Source organism: Macrotis lagotis, chromosome 5 (assembly GCF_037893015.1).
Source record: "Macrotis lagotis isolate mMagLag1 chromosome 5, bilby.v1.9.chrom.fasta, whole genome shotgun sequence".
NCBI lineage: Eukaryota > Metazoa > Chordata > Mammalia > Peramelemorphia > Peramelidae > Macrotis > Macrotis lagotis.
This window is the reverse complement of record NC_133662.1, coordinates 58,117,590-58,137,048: the sequence shown is the minus strand read 5'-3', so window position 1 is coordinate 58,137,048 and position 19,459 is coordinate 58,117,590. Positions and strand designations below refer to the sequence as shown.

The 19,459-nt window shown below is 35.1% G+C and overlaps 2 pseudogenes; one reads left to right on the top strand and one right to left on the bottom strand.

Annotated features, from left to right (window-relative positions):
• The first annotated feature begins 12,422 nt into the window (after positions 1-12,422).
• LOC141489279 (ubiquitin-conjugating enzyme E2 C pseudogene) lies at positions 12,423-12,958 on the top strand (annotated as a pseudogene).
• A 3,070-nt stretch (positions 12,959-16,028) lies between these two features.
• LOC141489277 (putative monooxygenase p33MONOX pseudogene) lies at positions 16,029-16,877 on the bottom strand (annotated as a pseudogene).
• Positions 16,878-19,459: the final 2,582 nt, after the last annotated feature.

Here is a 19,459-nt window from a genome sequence, read left to right as displayed (position 1 = left end):
TCTATGCCCTGACAGAAAAAACTCCATCTATGATCAGTGATTGACCCCACTATGTAATAAGAAGTTTCTATGTAGTTTAGTTAGTTACACTTAGACAAGAAATACAAGGTTGTCCTGCCAATGATCAATTTAGCAAAATAATCACGTAATCCCTATATACAAAGTTAGTAAACTTTCTTAATCACAGTGCTTGATAAGGGATTGTGTGAGGGTGTGGAATTTCAGTACAGAACACACATTATTTTCCCTAATGCCCCCTTCCCATTCCATCTTTATGGATTTGCCCAGCAACAACAATCAGATATAAGGGCAAATACCCAGTGATCTAGGTTCTCAGTTGATGTACACATCCCATAATAGCCACTACTGATATGTCTTTGGGACTGTGGGGCTAAGAAGCTGAATTGTAATCCTTTGAGTGATTGCATTTCTTTTCAGCACCCACAATCTTCTCACAAAGGGTTAGATTAGATGCCTGACAGCAAGTCAATAATGAGTCCAAACCTTATCAATTCATAATTCTGTGTTTCTGGGACAGTTATCTATTGAGAGAATTTATTGTTGTTGTTCAGTCATGTCTGAATTTTTGTGACCCTGTTTGGGATTTTCTTGGCAAAGATACAGTAGTGATTTGCCAATTCCTTCTCCAATTCATTTCATAGATGAGGAAACTGAGACAAACAGGGCTAAATGACTTTCCCAGAATCAAACATCCTATAACTGTCTGAGACTATATGAATTGAGGTCTTTCTGACTCCAGGCCCAACACTCTATTCACTGAGCCATTATTGGGAGAGTATTTAGTGTTAAATATTTAAGAATTAATAGGAAAGACTTCATAATCATTTGAAATTATTCTCCTCAAACCCAGAAAAATAAAATGGGAGTGATCAATGCTTGATCTGGAAACCAAACTAAGGTCACCATACAATACAATCCTCTGATTAACAACACAATGCCACATCACTATATATGTATATAATATGTTTGATGGTGTTAATTTAGCTGTTGTTTAGATCTTTATCATGATTATACACATTTCATTTGTTAATATACAAGTAATTGATACTAATTTTCAAGTCTCATTTACAGACCTGAAAAAAACATTTAAGGGGTAATTAGGTGGCACAGTGGATGGAGTCAGGAGTCCTGAGTCAGGAGTACCTGAGTTCAAATTTGACCTGAGACACTTAATAATTACCTAGCTGTGTGGCCTTGAGCAAGCCACTTAACCCCATTTGTCTTGCAAAAAAATCTAAAAAATATACATTTAAACTTAGAAGTAATGTCTTTTGGTTGTACTTATTGTTTACCTGGGAATACATGAAGGTTATATGATTCTGTCAGCATACATGATTTCCAGAGGGAAAGAAATTACCTGCACTGATATAGATTGTACCTAATACTTAGTAGCTAAGACCTAGGGAAGTTGTCTGAATCACAAAAAGGAGACTGGTCTTCAGCCAGGCCTCCATGGCCCTACTCAGTTGGAGCTCCTTCCATTACACCACTCGGAATCTGAATATTATGGTATTTCAGATAAAACCTCTATTCCCCATCTGAAATTCAAGCATTTCTTTATACATTTGGAAATTTTATATAGAAAACCTGAGCATTAGCTCTTTCCAATCCCAGATCTCGAGAGTAGAAAGGTAATTTGGAGGAATGTATTAATTATAGTCAAATTCAACTACAATTAGCATATCCCATGGAGTTCATTATACTGTACTATAATTACAAACACTGGCTAATAAAGCAGCCCGATGAGGGTCTAAGTCATCTCTTGTATCTACTATATATCTCTCTAAGAAAGGCAGCATGGCACCATAGATAGAGAGCTGACTTCAGAGGAATGAAGACCACTTTCTAGTCCCATTTCTGACAAATAATGACTCTGTGACATTGGAAAAGTTGCTCTCAGCATCCTAGGAGTTTCTCTAAGTTTATCAGCTTCAGGGCAGTTGATCATCTGGCTTTGTAGAGAGAACTTCATTGGGAACTTCCTTCATAATGAACTCATTGACCCTGGGGAGAAGGGAGGGGAGAATTATCTAAGTCATCTATGAACTCTTTGGATGCATGGGCTATGTAATTTTAAATGAACTAATATCAAAGGTAAATTTAAGGTAGCTATATTGAGTGATTTTTATAGTGATGGCAAAAAGATTTAATCATGGAACAATTGCCCTATGGTTCTTTTTTTAGAGTATATGAACCAGTGCTACTTTTTTATAAAGCAAGACTTAGTGTTTGAAAAATATAGTCTTTTTTTCATGAAGGCAGATCAGTGGAACTCTTTTTGTATTATCTAAGCTTTCTGCCTAGATTATGTCTTTAAACCTTTATGACAAGACCATGTTACAGGGATGAGAGGAAGGCATATATTATTCCCATTTAAAAGACAATAATAACTAACATTTATATAGCACTTTAAATTTTACAATAAAAATAATATCCACCATTTTTGTGCCATGTGCTGTGAATTTTAGAAATGTTATCTGAGACTCACATCAGTCAGTGTTATTATTAACTCCATTTTAAAGGTGAGGAACTGAGGCAAATAGAGGTTAAGTAATTACTAGGATTACAAAGCTAGGAGGTATCTGAGGTCAAATTTGAACCTCTTCTCCCCAAGTCCTGTGCTCAGCTCACCTCCACAGCATTTGAACTCAGTTCTTCTTAATTCCATGTTCATCATGTAGACTCTTAAGTAGTATACCTTATTAAACAGATAGTTAATGGTAGAGATGATGACCCAGAGCTCTTGATATCAAAAATGGTGTCTATGAGCAGTTAGTCAACCAAGACTTTTTAACTATCTACTGTGTAACAGTCACTATGTTTCATGCTAGAGATACAAAGAAAAGTGAAAATTTCATCCCTCTCAAGGAGCTCCAAGGCTAATGGGAGCAACAAATGATATATAACATGGAATATGGAATAGTTAAAAAATTTCACCATCAATCGAAACTAGAATTGAAACAAGCCTTAGATAATATATGGTACATTTTACAGATGAAGGAAGTGAAATCCAGCAGAGAAGAAATTATTTGACCCAGATCAATGTTAGAACTGAGCATCATTTCAATGAGAAAGTATTTATTAAATGCCTATCATATACAGAGCTCTGTGGTAGACTTTAAGAATACAGAAAGAGGACAGGAAGTAGAGAGAGAGAGAGAGAGAGAGAGAGAGAAGAGAGAAGAGAGTTCATATTCTATTAAGAAGACACAGGATAAATATATCCAAAAAAATGCAATTTAATTTTCAAATATGGAATGGGGGCGGCTAGGTGGCACAATGGATAGAGCACCGGCCCTGGAATCAGGAGTATCTGAGTTCAAATCTGGCCTCAGACACTTAATAATTACCTAGCTGTGTGATGGGTAAGCCACTTAACCCCATTGCCTTGCAAAAAAAACAAACTAAGAAAAAAGATGGAATGTATATTACAAATGCAAAAATGAGCATATTATTAATCATATTATCATCATCAAAAGAGGCATGTTATAATTGCTCTGAAAACAGGTTTTTTTGAGTAACATAGATGTATTTATTTTGCATAAAATATTGCAGAGATAAGCATTCTTTTTGTTAAGTTAAATGCAATGTGTATTCATATATAATATATATATGTAGAAAATGTAGGAAAATGCTTTAATAGAAGGTGATTAGGGTCAGAGAGATGAATTTTGAGAATGAGTGCTTTTCTGGATATAATTAATGTATTTGAAGTTTTCCATGTGTAAAATAATCTTTTTAATAAAGCCCCTAAGATTATGAGAAGTTTCAGTTCAATTAAACTCATTTGTGTTCAATATCTAACTATTTAGGAATCTCAAATAAGAAGAATTATTTTCTGTATCATTGAATAAGAATTGATATGATCACCTTGACTTCAAGATGTACCTAAGATGCCAAGATGACTTGTGAATTACAACGGAAAATTAAATTTTGTTCTCTATGGTTTTAACATTTTATATTTTAGTGTTTAGTATAGAGAGCTCTAGCATAGTAAATTGAGGGACAGCCATGGAGTAGAAGACCTGGACTTGAGGTGGACCTCTGAAAAATACTAGATTTATGATATTAGGATAATAACTCACCCTCTCATTGTCTCATTGCATCTGTGGAGAGTCTTTCTATACCAAATGCTCTCCAAATGGATAAAATCATAGGTTCAGACTAAAAATACCCCCCCACTAAGAAGATTCAATAATTTCCCTGAATTTATTAAGATAAGTATAATATTTTATATATTTTTATGTTTTTGAACATTTATATTTATTTTATTTTTTAAATTGTATATACATCCCATAACGCCTAATACAGTACCTTACACAGAGAATATTCAAAAATATTTGATAATTTGAAAGAAATTCAATACTGTATAATCCAACAACCATCATCTACTATATCCCATACTATATTACATTCTTTTTCATTTATCATTACCATAGATTAATTTATTTTATTCCAACCTTTTCTTGGAAATAATTATAGAAGGATATATATTTTGAATCTCTTATTCTATAGTTTTTTAAAGTTAAAATGATCATATTTGGGTGTTTTTTTTTCCTTTTTTCATCCAGCCCTGTGATTTCCTTGTTTGAGGATATTCTACTATGGAAACCACCTCTACTAATTCAGCTTGAAAACTATTTGATAATTTATAGACTTAGAATTGCCTGAGGCATTGAGAGGTGAATGTGAAATGACTTACTCAGGATCACACATTCATGTGTGACTGTGGTGGGACTTGAACCCAGGTCATCCTGATTTGAAGATCTACTTTACCATGCTAAGTAATTATACATATAAAGTACCTATCAAATTCTTACTTTGTGTCAGCACTGTGCTACAAGCAAACAACAGACTTCACCCTGGAGAATGGTACCTGGGCAGATTTTGATGAAGTTGTGAAGTTCCAAGAGCAATATTAGCAAAGCATGAAGTAAGGTGAGTATAGCTGAAGTAGCTGATAAACTAGTAGTCCAGAATAGAGATTACCTGTAGCTTCCTCTGAATTTCATTTAGCATTATTATGAAAACTACTTGGTTAAAGTCAAATTGCTTAAAGCAGTTTCCCCTCATGCTCAACTCATTTAGGTTTGGTGTTTTGTTTTTACTTTGTTTTTAAAGCAAGTATGTATCCATTCATGAATGAACTATATATTTTTCCTGCTTATAATGGCTTCTGGGGGCAGCTAGGTGGCATAGTGGATAAAGCACCGGCCTTGGAGTCTTGAGTACCTGGGTTCAAATCCGGTCTCAGACACTTGATAATTACCTAGCTGTGTGGCCTTGGGCAAGCCACTTAACCCCATTTGCCTTCCAAAAAAAAAAAACCTAAAAAAAAATAATGGCTTCTGCATAACAACTAAAATATATAATCAACTGATGAAAGACTGAGGGTTTATAAAAAGCAAAATCCCAAGTTTTGAATTTTTGCTTCCCACCCCAAATGTGCTTTATCCATTTTCCAAATTAAATACACACACACACACACACACACACACACACACACACACATATAAAATCCCCAATTATCTGAGTAATTCATATTTCTGCCCAAATAATTCCAATGATTCAGACCATATACAGATCTAGTTTTCTTCCCCCCCCCTTCTTAGGTTTTTGCAAGGCAATGGGGTTAAGTGACTTTCCCAAGGTCACCCAGCTAGATAATTATTAAGTGTCTGAGGCTAGAGTTGAACTCAAGTCCTCCTGACTCCAAGGCCAGTGCTCTGTTCACTGAAACACTTAGCTGTTCCACTCTCCCCCTTCTTCTTTTGCATAGAAATAATGCAAAGTCTTTTTTATTTGAATTCACTTTTTTCAGCAACACTTATTTATCAGAAATATTTCATAGTTAACTACACATAGATCATATTTTTTTGAGTAAGCTTTTTCTTATGACCCACTAGTAAAATCCATTTCAAGCTTAAAATTGATATCTGCTTATACTATGGCAGACTGTGCAATCACCCAGCCTAGAAAACCACACAATCTGTCTAAATTTTATAAGGCAAATTTGCATATTCTATGGGCATTCTAGTTGTCAGATATGTCCAAATTCTGAAATTCTTTGGGGGAATTATGCCCATTTCTGCAGTCTTCCACTCCCCAAAAAGCTATTTCTTCAGAGCCTGTAGCATGTTAGAATGCCTGTTGTCAGACTTGCTTACTGCCAAAATCTATGCTGTTTTCCCCAGACAGTATTGGCCAATATCACCAAAGCTAGCACTATAATATGTTAGGGGGAAAAATCTGCTTTCCCTTCCTCAGGGATGCCTTTAATTTTAGTAAGATAAACAGAAAACTTGAACTAAGAACTTGGCAGCTAAGAAGTGACATCCAAATGTTTTCAAAATATATTTGTAAATCTGAAGTTTCAACACCCACCCACCCCCCTCACCCCTGAAAGAAGTCACTTTGATTCAGTTTTTAAAAGCTGGTCCAGGGGTTGTAGTTTATTCAGTGACGATAGCAAAAAATAAAAATAAAAAAAATGATTGCTTTGGGGAAGATGGAAAATGCCTCTCTTAAGGATAACAAAGTTAGATGTTGAATAAGGTGCCACCTATTTTATCATGTAAAGGACAAATGATAGGTTTTTTATTTTGAGCTAGATCTGTGATCTCAGTGGTATATGTATTTAAAGAAACTCCTATGTAGACAACATATTGAGGTTGAATAACTTGTCCAAATACACAAAACCAGTAATGTGCCAGAAGTTGGATTGGAACCCATATCTTCCTGACTCTGAGGTCAAGGTTTCTATTCAGTATGAGATATAGCCTCTCTCCTTAATTAATATGGCAGCATTAATTAAAAGATCCCCAGGCAGAGCAATAATTAACTTGAAATGAAGGAGACTTGATGAGAATTTTAACATCCAAGAAAGGGATAGCACAATTCCAGTTTATATATAGCTTGGACTAGATAATAACTGAGCTCCCTTCCCACTCTGAGAATCTATGGACATGATATCTGTGATTTTTTCCCCATGGCAACCACTGTTCTTATATCTTGTAGTCTTTTCTAGACCCACCACCACCTACTACAGTTACCCCTGGGAAAATAGCACCCAGGCTACTACCAGAACAATCCCACTATCTGTTCAATTTAATTTGCCCAAGCCACCAACTTCCTAGTTATAATTCTGGCCTTGAGAGAGCTGAGTTTAGATATAAATTCTACCATTAATTAGCTATGTAAACTGGAGTAAATCCTGAAATCTCAATATTTCTCAGTTCTTCATCTAGAAAATTGATATGAGAATACTTGCAATAATATATATATAAAATAAAGCATTTAAAGGGCTTTGAAAAATACCATCTATCAAAGGAAAGTTGATATGAAAACAGTGGGGAAATGAAAATGATGCTCACTGGATACACAGGAATTAGATCTGAAAGGGAACATGTAGTCCCTCATTTTACAGATGAGGAAACTGAGACTCTGAGATGTTAAATATCTTATTCAAGGTCATACAACTAGTGAGTATTTAAGCCTCAATTCAAATTCAGGTCAATGTCTTTCCTTAAGCATACAAGGTTAAACAAAATTTTCAAGTAGATGAATATTGTATGTACCCTCTTTTTAGGTTTTAAACTCTCTCCCTATCAGTCATAAAAATCTCTTATAGTTAAAAATAAGATAAAGGAAATGATTTATATTTAAAAAATTAGCATTCTAAATAACAAATGTCTTTTAATAGTTATCAAAGTTTTTAGATAAATAGATGAAATTCTGATGGTAGAATTTAGGCATCAGCTTCTGCATTAGGGGAGGCTAGTAGATATTTGAGATTCCTTCTAGCACATGACATCATAACACATGGGCAGTCACCACTGAGACCAGTCATGCTGCTTAAAATTGCTTACAAACCAAGTCTTTGATTTTTCTTTCAGTGTTCTAAAATAATTCAGATTCAAAGAGTTTGGAATGGATTATTAGCTCTTCAATCTTCCTCACAAGGAAGAACTGTACTTACTTAATGGAGAGCAAAATCTGATCACTAACAGACAGTGGAGCAAATTAGCTGAACTTCTTAAACCAGGAGAGATGGAGAGAGAGGTCAAGGACACTGAAATAACCATACTTTGACTCTCTCTATTACCTGGTGCTATATTAGCATTTCCTGGCCATGATCCCTTTTTAGACAATGCAAGCTCTGAGGCCAAAGTGATGGAATATGTAGTGTAGTGGAAAGTGTATTTGACTTTGAGCCAGGAGTCCTGGGTCCAATTCCAGCCTCAGATATTTACTAACTTTATAACACTGGCCATATTATTAAACATCTCAAAGTCTCACTTTATTCATCTTAAAAATGAAAGGGTTCATCTAGACAGTTGGAAGTAAGATATCTTCTTGTATTAAATCTATGAGTCTATGAGTCAAACTATTAACTAGTTTGAGAAGCAACATATCTTGGTGGAGGCTTAGCTGATCTCAGAAGTCAGGAAGACTTCATTTCAAGTATCACTTCTGATTCATGTTGTTATTTTCAGTCATGTTCAAATCTTCATGATCCCATTTGGGATTTTCTTGACAAAGATACTGGAGTGGTTTCCTATTTCTTTCTCCAGTTCATTTTACAGATGGGGAAATAGAGGTAAACAGGATTAAGTAATTTACCCAGGGTAACACAGTTAGTATCTGAGAACAGATTTGAACTCAGGATGATGAATCTTCTTGATTTCAAGCCCTGTACTTATTACTATATAACCCACCTGCCCCCTCTGGCACACTGTGTGTGATCCCCTGGCAAATTACTTAACATATCAATGAGCTTCCTCTAGACAACTCTCTCAGACTCTGAAATATAGTCATGTAGGTAGCTTCCTGGTAAGAAAACTCCTGCATGATAAAAACAGAGATCAGGGCCACACCCTTCCTCCCATCCCAAAAGAAAAACACTTTAAAATCTTTGTTGCAGCATTGTTGTGAAAAAAGCCCTTTGCAGTCCAGCTCTACATAAGTATGAGTGAGTCCTTGCTTAGGCAAGGGGTCTTTAACCTCTAAAGTTTTATATTTTAAAATAAAACTTGATCACACAACCCCAAAGGAAGAAGAGATGGTTATACATTTGGAAATAAATTTAAACCTCTTAAAACAGAAGACTGTATAAATTAATACCTTTTTTCTTATCTTTAGGAGTTAGAAATTGTAATTCACACTACTGATAGCAAATTATGTGAATTAATAAGGTTATAACTTCCCAGGGATGCTTATAGTGTGGTATATGCAATATGCTGCTGAAGCAAAGCAGAGGTGAGGAGGGGTGATTAAGTTATAAGTAATATTTAAAAGTTTGATCATTACTATTTTTTTCTAAAATGAGGAAGTGGGCTAAGTGATCTACCAAGTCTCCTCATACTCTAAGTCAAATACATTGATGGGAGGGAGGGAGATAGGGGGAGAGAAGGAGAATAAGGGAAAGGAGGACATGTTTCACAGTTTAAACATTTTTTAAAAAGTGCAAATATTCTATATGGCAGTTTTTTAAAGTACCCTGTAAGGTAATGAGATAACACAAAAGCAAAGAGGAGATTTGCAGAATAAAAGTCTAAAAACTGGGTCACAGTGTCAGAATGGGATAAATGGATTGAAAAGTAGTTCTGCTTGAGGAACAGAAGGTGGTATATTTTAGAAAACCACACCAAGGGTATCAAGGATGGAGGTTCTGGGATAAGGTGATACAGTATGCATTATAGAATATAAGATACTTAGTATCCTAGTTTTACAGCTGGATAAGTTCCCATTTTTCTGTGAGTCCCAAAGAGATTAAGGGACTTGCCAAAACTCATGTAGCAAATGACAGTGGTGAGATGTGAGGTCAAGGTCTCTGTTTCCAAGGCTTGCCCTTTCTCCATTCCAACCTGTGGCTAGGCCACCTTTGAATCTCATTTTCCTCACCTTCATTACAATCAAATTACAATAATAAAGGTAAAATACTGAATAATTTCCCAAACCTTAATGGTGAATTATAATATCTTTTTACTACTGGAATTATCTGATTGTAGATTTCCAATTGGTGTTCATTTAGTCCAAGTTCTCCCTCATTTTACAGATGAGAAAATTAAATTCCACAAAGGGAAAACAACTTGTTCAAGCTCAAACAGGTAGTTACTGCTAGAGAAAGGATTTGAAATTTGGTCTTTTGACTCCAAATTTAGTACTTCCTGATCTCAAGGAGTTGGTCACCTTTTGAGGAAAAGAGGACAGACATTGCTCACAACACTTAGAGAATAGTACAAAACAATAAAGTAATTCTAAATGTTATGTTACAAAATACTAATTATCTGTTGGGAAAAGATCTTTCCCTTTGATGGAATGAAAAGGACTTACCAAAATTGCTATAATTTGTAATCAAATGACCAAGATTCAGGTCAAAGAATGAGAGGATCATAGATCTGAAGTTAAAATGAATCAGAGGTAACCTATGGCAAACCCTCTCATTTTATAGACAATGATGGCGAGCTGTTATTCTTTTTCAATTATTTCTTTTTTTAATTGATATTTTATTTTTCCAATTACATGTTATGGAAGTTTTTCAACATTCATCCACATGCATATGCATGTTTATAAGTTACATAATTTTCTTCCCAACTCCCTCCCCCCAGCAGTGAATAATCTGGTGAACATTGTGTCTAACATGTTTACAGATTAGTCATTTTCTGTATGGGAAATTAGGACTAAGGGAAAAGAAAGGAAACCATGAGATAGGAAGGAAAAACATAAGAAAAATCCTAAAAGTGAAAGAATTGTTCATTCAGATTCTGTAAGGGTTTTTTTTTTTTGTTTGGTTTGATTTGGTTTTTCTTCCTCTGGATGTAGACAGCATTGTCCATAATAAGTCTGGCAGGATTTTCCTAGCTCTCTGATCTGCTGAGAGGAGCTGCATCCATCAAGGCTGATCATCTCACAATTTTGTTTTTAATGTTTTCAATGTTCTCTTGATTCTGCTCCCTTCACTCAGCATAAGTTCCTGTAATTCATTCCATGCTTCTCTAGTGTTTGTTCATGGTTGGTTTCTTATGGAACAATAGTATTCCATAACATTCATATACCATAATTTGTTTAGCCATTCCCCAATTTATTGGCATTCCTTTGATTTCCAATTCTTTGCTACTACAAAAAGGGCTACTATGAATATTCTGGAACATTTGGGACTTTTTCCAAATTTTATAATTTCTTTTGGTTAAAGAATTAGTATTGGTATTGCTGGGTCAGAGAGATATGATCAGTTTAAATGTCCTTTGGGATTAATTCCATATTGCTCTCCAGAACAGTTGGATTCACTCCTTAAACAGTACACTAATGTCCCACTCCTCCCACAACCCCTCCAACATTAATTATTTTCCCTTTTTTGTCATCTTAGTCAATCTGATTTGTGTGAGCCCGACCCCATAGTAGTTTTAATTTGCACTTCCTTAATCAGTAATGATTTGGAGCATTTTTTTCCCTATGATTATAGTAGCTTTCATTTCTTTAATTGAAAACTGCCTGTTCATATCATTTGACCAATTATCAACTGAAATGACTTGTAACCTTATAAATTTGATTAAATTCTTTATATATTTTAGAAATGAGACCTTTATCAGAACCCCTAACTGTGAAAATTGTTTCCCAGTTTTTTGTTTTCCTTCTAATTTTGCTATCATTGGTTTTATTAGTGTAAAATCTTTTGAAATAATAAACTCATACATTTTGCAATTTATAATGTACTTAACTCTATTATTTGGTAAAAAAAATTTCTCCCTTTTCCATAGATCTGACAGTGTATTTCCTGAACTGTTAATTGTTCTGTGGTGTTGCACTTTATATCTAAATTCTACACCCATTTTGACATGTGGGAGTGACATGTGGGTCTATGCCTAGCTTTTGCCACACTGCTTTCCAGTTTTCCTAGCAACTTTTGTCAAATAGTGAGTTCTTATCCCTTAAACTAATGTCTTTGGGTTTGTCAAACAATAGATTACTATAGTCATTGACTACTGCTTCTTTTGAAACTATCCTAATCCACTGATCCATTACTCTATTTCTTATCCAGTACCAGGCAGTTTTAATGACTGTTGCTTTATAGTGTAGTTTTAGATCTGGTAGAGCAAGGTCACCTTCCTTTACATTTTTTTTCATCATTTCCCTTGATATTCTTGGCCTTTTTTGTTGCTCCAGATCAATTTTGTTACTATTTTTTTCAAGGTAGGTAAAATAGCTATTTAGTTGTTTGAAAAGTATGGCACTGAATAAGTAATTTAATTTGGTAAAAATTGTCATTTTTATTATAATAGTTCGACTTAACTATAAATAACTCACAAATTTCCAATTGTTTAGATCTGACTCTATTTGTGTGAAAAGTGCTTTGTAGGCAGCTGCAGGAAGTTTCTCTTCCTTTCTCTCTCTGATCCCTCATGACCTCTCAGAATAGTGACCCTCTCACTATTCTGCCTCTCATAAGGGGACCTAGCCTGGGGGCAGGAGCCTGTGGGTCAGTGAGCAAGAGGTTATAGCAGGAATTGATGACCCTAATGATGTCTGCAGACAAAGGAATTTCTGCTTTCCCAGATCTCTTCAAATGGATTGGGACCATCCATGGGGTAACTTGGACAGTATATGAAGACCTTCTGCTTGGAATTGCAGCGGTTACCCATATAATGTTCCCACTGTGAAATCTGTCACACCTTGTTACCATCCTAATGTGGACACTCAAGACAATATCTTTTTGGGCATCCTCAAGGACAAGTGGTCATGCCTGTATGATGTCAGGACCATCCCATTATCTATCTTGAGCCTGCTAGGAGAACTCAACATTGACAGTCCATTGAACACAAATACTGCTGAACTTTGAACAAACCTCACAGTCTTTAAACAGTACCTGCTGGAAACCTACATAAAGCAGAAGAGCCCTGTGGCTGGCCATCCTACCTTCCCTTCATCTTATGTCTAGGCATTTGTATATATGTGTGTGTGTGTGTGTGTGTGTGTGTGTGTGTGTGTGTGTGTGTTTGTGTGTGTGTGTGTGTATGTGTGGGTGTGAGTGTGTATCTTTTTCCTTTCTTCGTAATCTGTCTTCTCCCTCTTCTCTCATCTGTACAGGACTGTGTATCATAGATGTATAAATAGCTTTGGTTTTTTTAAGAAGTGCTTTGTAATTGCATTCATGCAGTTCTTGGGTAGATTCTTTAGTATTTTTTTTAGTAGCATCTTTATTTTTTTTCATCCATATGCATATGTATATTTTTAAATTACAAAATTTCCTTCCATCCTCCCTTCCCATCCCACCTCCCTTCCCTGAGTGGTGGTCAGTTTAGCATTATACCTACATATTTTTAATAAATATGTTTACAAATTAGTCATTTTTGGTATAAAGAATTAAGATTAAGGGAAAGAGATGCATAAGATATAATTTTTTATAAAGTGTTCATCAGATTCTGAAAGGTTGGTTTTTTGTTTTGTTTTTCTTTCTCTGGATGGCGATAGCATTGTCCATAGCTGGTCTAACATGCTTGTCCTAGTTCTCTGAACTGCTGAGAAGAGCTGCTTCCATCAAGGTTGATCATCTCATAGAGTTGTTGTTAATGTGTACATTGTTCTCTTGGTTCTGCTCCCTGCACTCAGTATCATATCCTGTAATTCATTCCACACTTTTCTAGAGTCCAACCATTTTAGTTTCTTATAGAGCAATAATATTCCATAGTATTCATAAACCATAACTTGTTTAGCCATTCCCCAATTCAAGGGCAGATTCCCAAGTATTTAATGTTGTCTGCAGTTACTTTAAATGGAATTACTCTTTCTATCTCTTGCTCTTGGGCTTTGCTTTTAATTTATAAAAATGCTGATGATTTAAGTGAGTTTATGTTTTATCCTGCTACTTAGCTGAATTTATTATTTCAAGTAGTTTTTAAATGATTTTTTAGGATTCTCTAAGAATAATATCACATCATCTGCAAAGAATTAAAATTTTGCTTCCTCATAACTAATTCTAATTCCTTCAATTTATTTTTTTTTTAGGTTTTTGCAAGGCATATGGGGTTAAGTGGCTTGCCCAAGGCCACACAGCTAGGTAATTATTAAGTGTCTGAGACCGGATTTGAACCCAGGTACTCCTGACTCCAAGGCCAGTGCTTTATCCACTATGTCACCTAGCTGTCCCTCAATTTATTTTTCTTCTCTTATTGCTGAACCTAACATCTCTAATAATACATTGAATTGTAAAAATGATAATGGACATCCTTGTTTCACCCCTGATCTCATTGGAAATGCTTCTAGTTTATCCCCATTAAAACTAATACTTGTTGATGGTTTTAGGATACTGCTTATTATTTTAAGGAAAACCCCATTTATTTCTATACTCTTAGTGTTTTTAATAGGAATGGATATTGTATTTTGTCAAAGACTTTTTCAATATCTATTGAGATAATCATGTGATTTCTGTTGGCTGTTATTGATATGTTCAATTATGTTGTGTTTTCCTATCTGCCTATCTGCCTATCTGCCTACCCCTGCTTATCTGGAATAAATTCCATCTGATTCTAGTAATAACATGCTCTAATCTCTTTGCTAAAATTTTAGGAAGATTGATCTATAATATTGTTACTTTCTTTTTTTTTTACAATCCAGAAACTTTTTTCACAAATCAATATTAGCACATTTAGAAGGAACACATTATTACAAGGACCAAAAACCTTCTTCCTCAGAACCAGCAGGTTAAGGAGCACCCAGCAAAACAAAACCAGAGTATTCTCTTCATTCATCTTTTGGTGGAGTGGAGATTAAAGGAATGGTTCAGTTGTGTGTGTGTGTGTTCTCAAAAAGAAAAGCTGTTATTTCTTCTAGCAGCTCAGGCTTTTCTAATAACAAAAAATTCAGGCCAATGCTTGGGGAGGTTAAAATGTCACAGGATAAAATATCTCAGATCACTGAAGGCGATACTGAACTTCCTTAAGTTTAATGTAAGCTATTTCAGTTGTTCCTCTACAACACAAAACATTGTGCAGAATCTCCCTTAAGAATTTAATAGAATCAGTTATTAGTCTCTATGAGCTTTGATAAAGTGAAAAGAGACCACTTATTCATCTTCTGGAAGCAGCAATGATTTCATAATTCAATGACAAACCTAAATCCTTAACATTTAATTTTTTTCAGACTATCTAAAAAAGAAAAGTCCACTGGTGGGCAGAGCAGACCAAATGTTCTGCTTCAAGTCCTTAATCAACGGACTAATATCTTATAAATACATTATACATTAAGTTCCCAAGAAAACAGCAGTCTCCACCTTCTAATAGTCCCTGTTAGGCTACAGCCTTTCTATTCCAGGTCAGAAATCAACCAAAACACAAGGATACTGAACCAGTGCCTTAATTCTAGAATAGCAAAGTTCTTTTTTTTTTAGGTTTTTTTTTTTGCAAGACAATAGGGTTAATTGGTTTGCCCAAGGCAAGGCCACATAGCAAGGTAATTACTAAGTGTCTGAGGTCAAATTTGAACTCAGTTACTCCTGACTCTAGGTCCTGTGCTCTATCTACTAGGCCACCTAGCCGCCCCAATAGCAATATTTTTTAAGAAGTTGTTAGTTCCAGCAACTAGAATGGAAAACAGGAATTATCAAAGAAAAGAGCCAAACAAATATCTATCTTGGATAAATATGCAGAACAAAGTCTGCTCAGTTTTATCTCCCTTTCCCCCTGCAATCTAGTTCTACAGATCAGTAATTGACTATAGTCAACTGGAGAATTATTTAGACCAGCTTTGGGACATTACAGAATAGGTCTTCTTACATTAAAGAAATTCAAACTTTGCTACAAATATTTAAAGAAACAATCACTACGAGCTCCCCAGGAATATTACCCTCAGCAGAAATGTCAATGGATGACTTTCTTTCCTATATCAAGTACAAGGTGGATGGGAAGAAAGACAAATGTAAGATATTCTTTCTACACAACAGTGGTTTACCAGGGAAAGTAACATTTCTCATTTGAAATGGGAGCTTTAGAACATGGTAAGCATCAACACATTCATATCCCTTGGTTTAAGGATCTAAGTCCATGGAGATTGTTTCTTTCCTTCCATCCCTGGAAGGCCCATCTTAGGGAGTTTGAAGGCTGCTGAGTCTTATGCCATTTTAGTAGCCTGAAGCTACATAAGTTCCTTTGGTGATGGCTTCTGATTACCTCTGTAGGATTGGACAGTAAAAGCTGAGTCAGATTTCTGAAAGGTTCTTGATCCCAAAAGGCTCAGTTTTTCAAATGAGGGTTTATCTCCGTCTCCATTTCCAGCATCCATGCTGCTGATGTCTAGGCCAGATAAAGAAGTAGAAGAGCCATGAGAAAATGTATCTCTGGGCTTTTGCTTTGGAGAAAAATAGACAAGAGTGAAGCAATCAGTCTATCTTCTGTTGTCATTTCTCCACTTTATAACTTCAGTTAATGGACTGCCTCTGTCAATCAGTGATACTTGGTGTCTTCTGTGGTGAAGCCATTATGGGGATTGTATCCCCAGCATCTCAATCCTGCCTGCTGCTCAAAGAATTGGATGCTCTCTTGTGTCTTGTACTTAGAGAATTCATGATGAGGTTAGTAGCCTTAGCCTTCATCATTGAGACCTTGTTCATTTGGTCACTGCAAGCAGAGGGGATGATAGAGAAGCTATTTTCTCCCTCCTCAACCTTGGAAAACTGTTGGCACTTCCAATCTGGGATGACTAGCTTTATTCCACAGAACTTTACTGCAAAAGTCAGATGAAGGCAGACATCATCAAAACTGAATACCCAATGCTGCATTACAATTGGCAAAGTCATCTTGCCTAGAAAACCCATCTGTACTATCCTCAATAGCAGGTAGATCTGGCTCTCTGGATGATGCCATGAAAGACTGTGAATCAGGTGTTTCTCTAGATAGTTAACCAGAATTCTGATTCCCACTGTGAAAGTCTCTGGAAATTATGTATATAGGACACAGGTATCAAAAGGGAACACTCTGCAGCTAATAATGAAACTAGAAAACTCCAAAGAAGCTCTCATGCAGAGGTTCTACAGACTCTGAGTCTTGTGAGGAGGGGAGTGGGATGGGGGGAAGGGATGGGTGAAGAGGCTGTCTGCAACTCAAGGCTCAGGAACCAACTAGAAGATGAGACTCACAAGGCTTCAGAATCCTTCATTCCCAAGCTCTGAAGCATGGGGGAAATGAGGTCACCATGCAAGTTGCACCAAGATACAAACAAACCTCAGCTAGCAGAAGTATAGTGAAGCATGTCTATAGCTTTCTTTGTTTTGGTTCTTCCTGATTAGTTATCAGAATCACATTGTTGTCATAAAAGGAATTTGACAGAACTCCTATTTTTAAAAATAGATAAACTATAGAATTGTAACTAATTATTCTTTAAATGTTTGATAGAAGTCACTTGTAAATCCATCTGGAACTGAAAACTTTTTCTTAAGGAGTTTATTTATGTTTTTTTTCAATTTATTTTACTGAAATGGAATTTGCATTTTTCTAAATATTCATCCATTTCACTCAGGTTATAAAATTTATTGGTGTGCAGTTGGACTAAATAGCTCTGAATTATATCTTTAATTTCTTCTTCATCGGTGGTGATTTCACCCTTTTCATTTTTGATACTGGTAATTTGATTTTCTTTTTTTTAAACCAGATTAACAAAGGGTTATCTATTTTATTTAATTATTTTTTCATAAAACCAACTCAGTTTTATTTTTTAAATCAATAGTTTTCTTGCTTTTAATTTTATTAATCTATCCTCTGATTTTTAGAATTTCTAATTTGGTATTTAATTAGGGCTTTTAAATTTTTTTCCTAGCTTTTTCAGTTGCATACCCAATTCATTGACTTCTTTTTCTATTTTATCCATATAAGCATTTAGAAATAAAATTTCCCCTAAAAACTGCTTTGGCTTCATGCCATAAATTTGGTATTATATCTCATTGACATCATTTTCTTGGATGAAATGATTGATTATTTCTTTGATTTGTTGTTTGATCCACTCGTTCTTTAAGATTAAGTTGTTTAGCTTGCCATTAATTTTTTATTTATCCTTCCATGTCCCTAATAAAGAGGGCATGTAATTTTTACTGCATCATGATCTGAAAAGTATGCAAGTATTATTTCTACCTTTCTACATTTGATTGTAAGGTTTTTATGGCCTAGTATATAGTCATTTTTTGGTATAGTGCTGCAGAGAAAAAGTTGTATTCTTTTCTATCCCCATTCAGTTTTTCACTTATTTCAATCACATCTGTCTCTTTGGGACCTGATATGGGGTTTTCTTGGCAGAGATACTGGAGTGGTTGACCATTTCCTTCTCCGGTTCATTTTACAGATGAGAAAGCTGAGACAAATAGAATTAAGTGATACTGAGTACTCTTCCTAAATGTATGATCAAATAGAATTCTTCATGGAAGAGATAGGATTTATCTGTACCTTGAAGAAAAGTTAGGGAACAACGATGAGGAAAACCAGAGACAGAAAATATAAACAGGTAGGAGCATAATATTTGGGGGAGAAGTGCAATTAACTGTTGAACTTAACTATAATGTGACTTTGCTCATATTAGGGAGAAAGAATAGCATGGGAGACAGTGCTTTGACCATAATACACAAAATCCTGAATATTTGTGAATGTATTTGAAATGTTCATTTTTATGAAATAAAAATGTCTATCTAAATAAAGCCTAGATGGGGTATGGGATTATTGCATATGCATTGCCATTTTTGTTTAATATAGACTTTTCAACTTAAACACAAAATAGTCAAGGGGCATAATACCCATAAACACTATGTGATATTGATATTATGAGGATGAGGATGATGAACTTTAAAACTATTTTTGATAATTCAATTTAGACATTCTGTTAAGCAAGGACAAGAAGTTTCAGGAGCATTCTGGTTGCCTCCAGGATCTAGGCAGAATAACAAAATAGACCTTCTTATTTTTCTATCTCTCCTTTTTTCCCATTTTCTGTCCTTAACAAATAGCAATACTCATATTACCCTCTATATATCCTTCTTTCACCTGAGTGCCTTCAGATTCAGTTTCCCTTCTCTGCAGCAATAGAAACTCCTATTTCTTAGTGCCGTTCTTTTTTTTGAAGTAAGAGACAAATTTGATTATCTGATTAATTAACACTAAACTGTGAATGAGATTGAAGTCTCCCAGGAGATAATTGCTGTTTTAACTCAGATGAATCCCAAATTGATAAAATGTGAGAGAGAAGAACAGTTCATACTTCTTAACTATATACTAGACCATCCTCAATGCCCTTTACCTCATTTATCTATTAATAAAATATATGATAGTACAATCATTCAAAATATATATATATATATATATATGAAACAGATGGTTACATCTCATCCCTCACATTTATCCCTACTACTATCCACCATACAAAACTACCACAGTTTGCAAATACCCAGTAGTCTGTATTCACTGAG